The sequence below is a fragment of the Andrena cerasifolii genome, chromosome 3 (genome assembly GCF_050908995.1).
Source record: "Andrena cerasifolii isolate SP2316 chromosome 3, iyAndCera1_principal, whole genome shotgun sequence".
NCBI classification, from domain to species: domain Eukaryota; kingdom Metazoa; phylum Arthropoda; class Insecta; order Hymenoptera; family Andrenidae; genus Andrena; species Andrena cerasifolii.
In genome coordinates, this window is record NC_135120.1 from 4736658 (window position 1) to 4749197 (window position 12540).

Here is a 12540-nt window from a genome sequence, read left to right on the forward strand (position 1 = left end):
TTTTGCGATACCGTATAATTCTTCGATGCAACACACATTCAGCACACAATAATCTGGCCCGTTCACCTGATGCAGGTTGCACTCGCGCTCTTTCGCGAAACGAATTACGACAGTATAACTCTCGATTTGCACGGTGGCCCTTTAGCCGTTGGTACACCAATAACCAAGAAAATCGCTCACTCGGTCGTAACAATCACACGTGTCTTTACTCGTACAGCGTTCGACTTCTACTCTCTACCGATACCGAAAAGCCTCTCTTCGACACGCCGGCTACCTCTCCTTCCCTACTTCCGCAATACTCGCGCCTCCTCTTGGAGCGAATCTTACAGTACGATCGCGGTGATGAGATTGGTCGGGCCATCTGTTGACGCGCAACCCAGGTAATTACCAGACTGTCTCGCTCCATCGCGCGGCCGGCTTTGTTTCGCCGGCGCGGCCCTCGTCAGGCTCAGGACGAATAGCTGTTTGGTGGGGTACTGACGTCACAGAGTCCGGCGAAACGGCCCATTCTATCACCGCGATCGCTCTCTTTTTCTGCGAATCGTCGAATAGGTAACACGGTTACACTTTACCGTCGCGAGCTCGCACCTTTTGGAGCTTTCCAGCTACATTCGTTACTCCGGCTGCTTCGGCCTAATCGATCACGCTTATCCAGACTGATAATCGTAAGTGCGCTTAGAAGTGCGGGCTAATTGTGCGGGCTTTAGTCAGCGCTTTTGCTACCGAAGGATCTAAACCGACACGTTCGCCGTGATTCGCGTGCTCTTACCGATCGAGTACTTTCCCAATCACGGCTCGGAACTCTTCGCGTGCTTCCGCGCGGCGTTAAAGAGGTTTTTGTTTCCATTAAATTTAGATTATAAGTAAACGCAATTTGTAGTATTTTGTGAACGTGCTCTAAATACATGTGATTGTGATCTTAGATGCTAGCTTACCGACTAACCTAACGAATATCTTATCCACTAAGTTAAATCTAATCCGTAATCTAATCCTGCCCCAAAAAATGGTTTGATAAATATTTGTTGATTTGAAAAGAATTTCGTAATTATTTATTTTAATATTACCCGAAAAGACATTATGGACTTTCTACTCTATGCAATGGACTTTTTGTCCCGCGAGAGGGGCAAGAAGTACATTTTGCATTGACAAACATTTTGTGGTATGACTTAACAGATATAACAGTATCAACAAACGAACTTTGTGAACGTAAAGCATAATAGTTATAGTTTCTACAAAATAATACGAGATATCTCTAGATTGTTAGTACTACATTTTACATAGGTTTATACGAAAAACGGGACTTTTAGCCCCACCTTACCCTACCCTAGCCGAGTGTCTAACGACATGATATGAAAGGATGTTGCTTGCATCCAGGTTTCCTGTTTCGGATGGGAAACATCGCTGAGTTTATATGTTTCTTAACGACTTCAAAATAAATTAATAGCCATATTAATTTGTTAATAATACTGTTGCGCCGGGGCGTTTCCACGTTAGCCACCCCGACGCAAAAGGTTATAAATAATAACACGGATGTACACGACTGAACTATATTTAATTGCAACGGTACAATCCGGACGTCCGAACGCAATAGCGTTCGGTACAAGACAGTCCTCCTATGCTGATCGTCCTCTTCGAGAGGGCTGACCTTCTTCTCTCTTCAGCTACGAGCACCAGCAGGCAATGCACGGGCCTATACCCGGTGCTTGCAACAATACCATCCTGATAAATATCTGGTGACAATCGTCCTATGCACAGGGTTCGACAGTAAACATAATTACGTTGTCATTCATATTTAGTTAAGCACCATGTTTCCTTACAGATTGCATAGAGAATAATGTTCATGTCATAATTTTATTTCATCGTGCTTATATCTCATATACATATTAAAGATACGTTCGATGTTGTGAAATATATGTGATAATGATCACGTTTTGCTAGTGCAGTAAGACCCCCCAACCGCGATTTTGTATATTTGCGGTAAGTAAGTACAGTATTTCATCGTTGAGGGCTCGCTGGTCGGGATCGGCGGTGAGCGCGTATCGTGAACAGAGCTCTAATTCCAAGAGATCGTTTCTCGCTTCTTTCTGGTCGAAGAGGGGAGCAAGATGGAACACTGCGTGCGCGGCGAGCGTGCGCGATGGTCGCGAGCGTTCAAATGGAATCGTGACTGCTCGACACATGCGCGCCACGGTCAGATAGCCAGGCACGGCACGAGCCTTTTTTGCGCCCTAGGCGAACTTATCCAATTGTGCTGTCACGTCCAGAATAGCCGAAATGTTCTGTATGAGAAGGGAGTTCTTGCCCCGTCGCCTCCAACGTAACCATAAACTCTAAGAGGCCGGCCGGTTACGCTGCAATGGAGTAACTGTGCGGGGCAGGTAGATTGGCTTTGAAGGATCGAGGAGGAACAGAAGAGGTGCGTTTCGGCTTAGGACCGTCAGCCAGACTCATCAGTAGGGCTCTAGCTGACGGCCCCTGTCCTAGACACACACGGGGACACAAGAGGGCATAATTTGGAACTTGTATATATATATATGAATGAGAGTGGGAATTAGGACTTGCGGGAAAATTCTACCTTCCGTGTCGCTCGCCGATACTAAGTCGCGAAACCGTGGTGGGGACGTCACAGCGCCCTTTATTATAATACATTTATTTGAGATTATTGATGACCTTATTTTGAATTTTAATTCGTAGTTTAAAACAGTTGCAGTACAATTTGCAGTCTTTTATTTAAAAGTTTATTTTCCACAATAACAGCAATGAAAATACACAGTCTATCCCATTTCCGATGAGACTGGTCAAAATTAACAGCCGATTGCAGCGCCATCTATTGATTCATCTATTGAATTTTGTAGACACATCTTTCATCTATCGTCACACCGAATTGCGTAGCATTTCCATTGTTCTGTCAATAGTTACGACATTATAACTAACCGTCCACTGTGTCAGTCTGTCGAAAAATCGCTATGGAGCAAAGAGCGAATATCAAGTTTTGTTTTAAGTTGGGCAAAACTGCTCAAGAAACATTCGAATCGATGAAAAACGTTTACGGTGACCAGTGTCTATCCCGTGCACAAGTATTCCGCTGGTTTGCTAGATTTCGTGATGGTCGTGAAGACCTTGAAGACGACGAACACGCACCGAAGCCGAGAACCTCGAGGAATGAAGAGAACATTGAGAAATTCAGCCAAATTCTGCGCTCTGACCGTTGTGTGTCCGCGAGACTTATTGAGGAGATGACTGGCATTCCTAAGAGTGTGGTCCATCGCATTCTGACCGAGGATTTGGGAAAGAGAAAGATCTGCGCGCGATTTGTTCCACATTCTCTCACGGAGGACCAAAAAGACATGAGAGTGAGTCATTGCAAAGACATGAAATCTGCCAAAAAAAGGACCCTGCATTCATGTCATCTATCGTAAATGGCGATGAAACGTGGTGCTTTCAATACGAACCACTCACCAAAAGGCAGAGCGCGACATGGAAGTCACCAGATGAGCCGAAAGAGAAGAAAGTGCGGATGCAGAAGAGTCGAATCAAAACGATGCTTACCGTTTTCTTCGATTCCAAGGGCATTATCCATAAGGAATTCGTTCCACAAGGTCAGATTGTGACTGCTCAATATTATTTGGCTGTCCTGCAGAGATTGTGGAACAGAATTCAACGTGTTCGACCGGAGTACAAGGAAGTTGGCAGTTGGTTTTTGTTGCATGATAATGCGCCGTCGCACAAAACCCTAATTGTACGCGAGTTTTTGGCCAAAAAAAGCATCATAACGCTCGACCACCCGCCGTACTCGCCTGATCTAGCGCCGTGCGACTTCTGGCTATTTCCTAAACTCAAATTAGCGTTGAAGGGGAACACTTACAGTACATTCCTACCATCCAGAAGGCTTCGACTGACATCCTGAACGCTATTCCGGCCCCTGAGTACCAGACATGCATCGACAAGTTTTATGATCGGTTTCAACGCTGTATTGACTCGGAGGGGGATTGTTTCGAATAAATACGATGGAAGAAATGCACTGTAGAGCGTCTTCTTTTTTATTTTTGAGCAGTCTCATCGGAAATGGGACAGACTGTGTATTTAAAGCAGTCTCATCTCTGCATGATACGCAGAACTTGCAAGCGGATTTGAGTCGCATTGAATGCTGGTGTGCAAATAACAATTTAGGTCTTAACACCAGTAAATGCTATGTTATGCGCTTTTACCGTGGCTCTTGTCCACTTGTTGTCGATTACAGCCTTGGCAACGTAGCTTTGCACTCTGTAGACACCATTGACAATTTGGGCGTCCGTTTCGACAGAAAATTAACTTTCTCTTCACACATCACTCGCGCTTGTGCCAAGGCATCGAGAGCCCTATACTTTATTAAACGCGCAGCTTACGATTTAAAGCGTATTTTCACTCTTAAAACATTGTATCAAACTATTGTGTTACCGCATCTGACCTACTGCTCTGTAATATACTATCCCTTATATGCTAAAGATTTCAGCCATCTGGAAATTCAGCATCTATTTCTACGCTTTGTTGCATTTAAGAGGGGAACTCCTATGAGCCGTACTGAACATGATTACGGGGCTATATGTACCGAACTTGGGCTGCTAGACATATGTGATCACTTTAAGTTATCTGACATCTGCTTTGTATATAACATCTTAAATAGCCGAATCGATTGTACGGTGTTACTGGGTTCTATCAATTTGTGTGCGATATCGCGTAACATACGTCGTAAGCTCTACTTTCGGATAGGCTGTCCTAAGTCTCATTACGGTACGCGTGACCCCATTCATAGATGCTGCGAAACGGCGAACTCTTTTTCTCTCCTGTTTAGACCTTTTTAATGGGTCGCTTCAACGACTCAAGGCGCAAGTGATTACTGATCTAGAGCGTAGACTACCATATAGCGTTACTGTTACTTTTACTTTTGCTATTATTATTTTTCTTCTTTCTTTTTCTGAATTTTTTCAATAGAAAATCACACCACATTTCTATGTCTTTATGTATATATTTCTTTCTTTTTGTTTACGGGGTTATACCACCTTGAAATTTTCAAAAAATTATTTTTTGCTAGATAAATTGTTTATACTTTTAAGAATATTTTAAGCGTTTAATCATTCCAAAAATCAAACTATTACCGAAGTTATAGCAATTATCAGTGAGCGCGTCGGAGTTGACCCGAAACCTCAGGTAGCGATCGGACCGTTACGAGAACCCAAAGCCTTTACAAAAGATATTACATTAATCGTTTGGGGAGTTTCGGAAGCTAAAAATAACTCAGGTACATTCATTGTCATAAATATCGGACCCCCTTTATATAGTATATTTCTATATTATACTATAGAATAGGGTACGAAAAGTTGGAACTGGTTCATATTAGACTTACAGAACATTCACTCAGTTAGTTTTGTGACGCAGTAATGTGCATATCACCACGTGTATATTACGGAAATCATATTTTTTTATTTTTGAATAGAAAACTATTATTAAAATGTCGAAACGAGTAGTTTTAGATACAAAAGATAGCCGACAAACGGTTAGACGTCCTTGTCGGAGCAAGAGAAAACGACCGATAAATCGTTATTTAATGGAAAACGAGGAAGCTAGCACCAGCACATCAACTAAAAAATTAAAGACCAGTGAAACCGTTGATTTTTATGTAAATGCATCTTTTCGGGTACCGATTAATAAATTCTGTAACCGGTTTTTCTGCTATAAGTGAAGTGGAAAGAGTGCGGCGGTGATATAAACTTTACCAAAACTTCTGTTCGTGCTGTTAGTTTTAAACTAAAGATGAATTGTGCTAAATGTGAACCAGTTTTAATAAACTCATATCCTCTTATCGGTGGTAAAGCATATGATGTGAATAGACGATTAGTTTTTGCGTTCAGACTTCGTGGAATCGGTTTAGCAGGAATAGAGAAATTCTGTGGAATCATGGACTTACCTAAATCAATTTTCCGCTGGTTCTACGATAAAGTTGTGAATGACATTCACACTGCTACAAAAACTATTTGTGAATTGTCTATGAAAACTGCTGTTGAAGAGTCAAAAAAATTAGAAAAAGCCGAAGAACTCATCGTTTCAAGGGATGGAACTTGGATGAAACGCGGTTACTCATTCCTTTTAGGCGTTTCTACTCTTATATTGTTTTACTCAGGAAAAGTTCTTGATCTTATATTAAAATGTTCATACTGTAAAGCTTGCGAATATTGGAAAAAAATTGAAGGTACTGAGGAGTATGATGAATGGGAAAATAAACATTCAGACAAATGTTCTGCCAATCACAATGGGTCTGCTGGAAAATGGAAGTGGATAGTATTGTAGAAATGTTCAAATGTTCTAAAACACTTTATAACATACGATATGGTAATTGCGTAGGCGATGGAGACAGTAAGAGTTACAAAGGAATTGTTGACTCTAATCCATATCAAAATTTAGTTGTTAAAAAAGAGGAATGTATAGGTCACGTGTAAAAGCCAAGAGGTACGCAATTACGCAAAGTAAAAAAAAGATAATCCTGGTATAGGTGGCAGAGGGAAATTGACAACCAAACTTATTGATAAGTTAAGAGTTTACTATGGTCTTGCCCTTAGAAGGAGTATAAATACATCAGTCTCTGTTTCCTCGCATGCGTCTAAATATTCTATAAGCCTTTGTTGAGTGGGTTGTTCTTATAACGCCAATTATGCTTTCCAATTGGGCTTCTAACAGATCAGTAGGCTCTTCCGCGGCTGGTGTGACCGGAGGGATGGTCCACATAATTTTTTTCCAGGCATTCGCAATATTTATGGCTTCGACATCTTCGCATGCTTCGTGGACGAAGTTGATACAATCCTTTAAATCGTACTTCGGGTGAAATTCCTGTATTCCACCAGGGTAGTCGAAGATTCGCCGTAACATTTTGTGGCGGAACGATCTTTTCATCTTTGCGATAATGCCTTAATCCATGGGCTGTAGAATAGAAGTGGTATTAGGTGGCAAGAACATGATCTCGAAATTATCGGTCTTGCATTTGGACGGTTCTATCTGATGTCCTCCAAAGTCATCCAACAATAGAAATATTTGACCACTTCCCCAATCTCTAATTGCCGTTTCCTCACGGCGGGCTTAAAATGGTTTTCATACCAATCTCCAAATACATTTCGGTCCACCCAGGCGCTTTTCTCCGATTTAAATATTACTGGTAACTGATTTCTTACATGCTTCAGTGCCTTTGGGTTTTTATATTTATATACGAAGAGGGGGGTCAGCTTGTGGGTTCCTGTTGCGTTAGCGCATAAACCCACGGTTACACGGTCTTTCTTTATCTTCTTTCCTGAGATCCTTGCTTCTTTGCCATGGACCAAAGTTTTCGTGGGTGCAGCCTTCCACGCCAGACCAGTTTCGTCCATATTATATATGTTTTCTAACTGGATGTCCTCTTCGCGTATTTTACGTATAAAGGATGCTGCAAATTCTTCAACAGCCGCCTCATCGGCACTTCCTTTTTCACCGTAAATATTAACTAGGCGGATGTCGTGACGATTCTTGAATTTCGACACCCATCCCCTACTTGCCTTAAATCCTGTTGTTCCTGCAAATTGTGTCGCCATTTCAGTAGCCTTCTCCCGCAGCAACAGGTCGCTGACTGTGTCCCCTAACATTCTTCGTTCTAAATACCACGTACAAAGACGATTTTCCAATTCTTCGTATTTCGGTTTCCGCATTCTCTTCATTCTTCGGATGTGGACACCCTTGCTGTCAAGTCGGTGTAACGCCAATTTATTTCGCCAAATGCAGCGCACGGTCGTAGGGGGAACACAATATGCCATTACAAGTACACTAACCGATTCACCATTATCAAGTTTTTCACTATATCCAGCTTTTACTGTACTGAAAGCGTGGTTATTTTTATTCTATGATTGCACGCCACTTATTTCACTACAGTAAATCCCCGTTATGAGCCCGACAAACGGGGCTGGTGGCGGGCTCATAGTGGGTTGCGGACATGCTTCCGCGCGGCCAGTAGCTGTGTCGACTCTTTCGTTTCCTATCGCTCGTTCTCTCACTCTCGTCCGCAGGCTTCCAAGAAATGGTGGGCATAGTCGCCGGGCTGCCAACGGGAGGTAAAAACAGGCTCATAACGGGGATTTACTGTACACTTTCACTACACTTTCAAAACACTTTCAAATCACTTTTCGATTTCTTGTAAAAAGCTTTCGTCACGATCACCTTGCCTGCTCGACAGAAGTCGATCGCGAACTGTGAACTACCGGTCACTAGAGCGCTCGATCGCACGATCGCGAGCTGTTAAAACAACAAGCGGACTGTGACCGTTACACGAAACGAAACTTCCACCACCGCAAGGACTTACCAAGCGTTTGGCGCCTTTTCATTATGTATTGACATTTCTTAAAATAAACATTTAAATGAAATACTACAAATTATACTATAACTTTAACTTACGAATAAAAATTCAGAGTGAAGTCATCTATAATCTCAAATAAATGTGTTACAATAAAGTTCGAAATTGAACATGTTCGCCTAGGGCACAAAAAATACTTGAGCCGAGCCTGCATCAAGATTTTGCGAAATCGGTTTTCGTGCCCACGGTAAGCGCTCAAGACCATTGCGCACGCCCGTCGCCCACGCAAAGGACGGAGTGGCATGCGTCCGAAAGACGGAGCGTGACAAAATATCAATGCGTCGTCTGTTTCGTACCGTCCTCGCATGCTTTCAGTACCTCTCACTCGCTCTTGTTCCATCTCGCTCTCGCCTTCGCCGGACAAGAGTGAGCCAGAAGTGGTGGGGATAGCGAAAGTCCACATCGTGTACACCAAACCGAGCTCTCAGCGAGACAATACTGTAAGTAGGTCATAGAACGTGTCCCCCGTAGATATAGGAGTCGTACGACTATGCAGCGTGTGCCGCTGAGAACCTAAGAGTGAAGAATTGTGGAGTTCCACGGGAGAGAGTGGAGCGTCGCGAGGGAAGTAGCGCTCTTGCCCCGCTTAGTGCCCGGGTTTCTTCTTATCAGCAAACGACAGTACATGCTCGAGGAAGGACTCATCGACTTTATCGAGGGCCTGTGTACAATACGGTGTAGCGAAAAACACTTTTTTCGTCGGACCGAATCGTAATAGTGCGGAAAACTTGCCTCCCCGTGAAGAAGGCATTCTGCTGAATGAAAGCATCAACAATTTTACGGTAGGCAGCAAGTAAATAGTATTTAACGCTTGCTTTGCGTTTCCCAAGAATATCGTTCTGAACATGATGACAGATAAGATACTCTCCACAAGATACTGAGAGCGAGGGAGATTGAAAATATAAATCCTCTGTTGAGAAATGTCTTGAGAGCGAGCTTGGGTGGGATCGTGGGCTGGTTAGGTCTTTTTTCTTTTTTTAACACAGATCACTTTTCGGTGCAGAGCCTGGTCAATTTATTTGAGCAACGTACACTGTTGAGTTCTCAATAGCTGGTTGATACGTATATTATTGATACAGCCAACTGGCTATGAGCGTGAGAATGTGCGTGATCCGCGTGGATCGTTGATCACACGGCGTCCCCACAATTATATTAATTGTGGGTGCGAGCTGGCACTTGAGCACATGAGAGAGAGTGAGATGAAGAAGGTATATTAGATCTCTTGTATAAGCTACTTGAGAAACCGATGTGTGAGATTGAAAGCTTAGAATTTTGAAATTCCGAACGGCACGTGAACGTTATCGTCTCTTCGGTTCCGCTGGAACCTCGATGAGGAGCTCTGATTGGCGAATCGATGGTTGATGATTGGCGGATCGATCGCCGATCAGCGTCGCTGACAAAGTCCTCATTCCCTAGATGGATACATGATAGTTACGCTGAAATCCAGACAAAGTCTACCCCAATACATGACAAAATCACAATACTTACGATCTCTTAAAGAAACTGACAGTGATTCTAACTGAGATGGTACAAGTCCAACATATGGTTGGTTGGTCGGGTTGGGCTGCGTGGAACCCAAAGTGCAGCCACCTTCGCGTTGTGTCTTCTGGGTCACTGATAACAGTGAGTGAAAAGTTGCACGAACACAGTGTTAAGGCAGTCTTAAAAAAAATATATTTTCACCTGTTTCCTCGATATTTTCCCTGCGTTTCACAGCACAACACATCCCTCCATATTGGTTTCGAGCAATAAGAAGTTTGCTTTTACGTTATGTCAAACCTTACGAAACTGTCACATCTTCTGCATTTCTCAACATTTTGGTATTTTGCACTAATAACATAACAAAAATTCAAGGCAAGGTTCAGAACAGAAGATATTAACCAATCCCGCTGAAATCTTGCACATATATTATTATTATGGGTGGACAAGTTTTTCGCACTATTACGATTCGGTCCGACGAAAAAAGTGTTTTTCGTTACACCCTACAGCAGGCATGCCCAGGACCTCCAGTTCTGGGCGTGAGTGCACATTCGAGCTCCGAGCTCGTTCAAGGACAAGCGAGTCTGCCAACGGAGTAGATAGCGGCTGGAGTAGTGGAAGCGGAGCGTTCAGGTGTCTAATACACAGGCTGCCGCAGGGGTCTCCAGAGTTTGACGTTCCGAAAATAAGGCACATTGTGGGGAATTTTTGTACTTTTATTAATTGAAATTTCAAAAAATATGTTCAAATTTTTGTATGCAATAATAGTAATTTGGTCCAAAGTTATAATGGTAGTAGTAAGAGGGGTTTGAAAAAGGTTGTTGATGTGCGAACATGATTTTGGCTGTCGTAATCATATGAAACAAAAAAACGTCAAATTTTTCTTATTCAATGTGTGGTTATCGTATGAACTAAAATGAATGATAAAAGTTGAAGAGCATAAGAATGGTTGTATTTCAAATGAAAACATTACTTTTTGGGAAAAGCATTTGTTAGTTTTCTGTGTTGCAAAATTGGATTTTTGCAAATAATTACTTCATTCTAGTTCATACGATAACCAGTCTCATATAGATTAAGAAAAATTGTACGTGTTTTGTTTCCGATGAACTACGACAGCCAGAATCATGTTCGCCAGCAACAAACTTTTTTTAAAACCCCTCTTACTGCTACCATTATAACTTTGAACAAAATTATTATTATTGCATACAGAAATTTAAACATACTTATCAAGTCTCAATTAAACCCTCTGTATCCTGTGCTTGAGTCAATTTTGATCCACCGCTTGAGATCGCTAATGCACACAGTGACTGATGGAGCTGTGTACGTCAGTCGCGGCCAACCGATCATTTAGCTGTCGGGGGTGTCATAAAAACATAAACAGGGCCTTTCCGGTGACTGTGTTGGGGCAACTATGGGAAGCTCGAGACAATACCATATTTTCCTTGGAGAAAACGAAACACGAGGAGTGGGGTGGGAGTGAGCATATCACGGTCGAGTTCGAGTGCGCATCGACTGCCTACTTTTTCAGGATCGATTCTAATCATCAAAATAATAAAAAAAAAGTTCGTATACGCATATGTCCAATAATGCTTAGTTTTACAGGTATAAACATGTTTATAAGGTAGTTGACCCAATGCTCCATAACTTAGTGACGAACGCGGATTCTTTTCGGTAAATTACGCTCAAAACTGAAAGAAAAGAAAAAAATTGTTTCTAATAGTCGATTTATGTATCCATTTAATAAGTAAAATTTGTAATAACACGTTTAGAGCGTTATTTCTCCTTAAAAATTGAATTTGAAAAGAAATATCGAAGGGCCCAATGACCGATAACCATTTTGACGCCGGGAGCAGTTGTCGACACCTCCGTGCACTGAGTGGTCGATAATTGAAACACTAAAAAAAGGGAGGTTATGTGTAATAAGTAAGAGTTAACCCAGTCACCGATAGGTGGATAGTCGTCAATAGTTTGAATTAATATTGAGATTTTACTCATGTTTCTAAGTACATAAAAGTATCATGAATTTCGAAATGATTTATAAATTACATTTATAAGCAAAAAAATGATGAATCCTTAATGAATAATGATGTGAAAAATGTTGTGTACTTAATGAATAATGATGAATAACTGAAGTTCAGCTGAAATATGTTTACTACCGTAAACATCAAGGAAAATTGAAAATAGAAAATTGTATAGTTTAGATCATTATAGAATGATTAAAATGAATGAATAGCCATATGTTCGTTGCGAGTGAAGGGGTAGAGAAGATTTTCAAGGTCAACTTAAGTTTCTTTAATACAATTTTTTTACAGTGACACTTTTTTAAAACAATGATTTCTTTTAAAAAATACCTAATTCGTTTTTATTTTCTGTCGTTTTTTTGTAACAGAATTTCGGTGTTCCTTCATTTTATTTTCTTCTTTAATAAAATTTCTTTACTCTCTAATAGTCTTTCTTTCAATTCAGTGTCCTCCTTCATTTCTTTTTTAATATTATCCAATTTCTCTTCTAAGAATACTCTGTGTTCTGCAATAGGTTCGCGTTTTAAATGAATCTGTAAAAGTTTTTCCTCTGCCATAGCACATTTTATTTTAAGGTTTATTTCCTTCAGTTCCATTTGTACAATAGTCTTTCCAGGCTTGATTTGATTAAGGATG

General features: G+C 41.4%; 1 protein-coding gene and 2 long non-coding RNA genes across 4 annotated transcripts in view; 2 read left to right on the forward strand and 1 right to left on the reverse strand.

Moving 5' to 3' along the window:
- Nucleotides 1-12540, reverse strand: part of LOC143367066 (uncharacterized) — a 391763-nt gene that overhangs the window by 311794 nt on the left and 67429 nt on the right. The window lies entirely within an intron of this gene.
- LOC143367078 (uncharacterized) overlaps nucleotides 1-12540 on the forward strand; it is a 187442-nt gene that overhangs the window by 107668 nt on the left and 67234 nt on the right. The gene's annotated exons all lie outside the window — the stretch shown is intronic.
- LOC143366996 (protein SPT2 homolog) overlaps nucleotides 1-12540 on the forward strand; it is a 131123-nt gene that overhangs the window by 95497 nt on the left and 23086 nt on the right. The gene's annotated exons all lie outside the window — the stretch shown is intronic.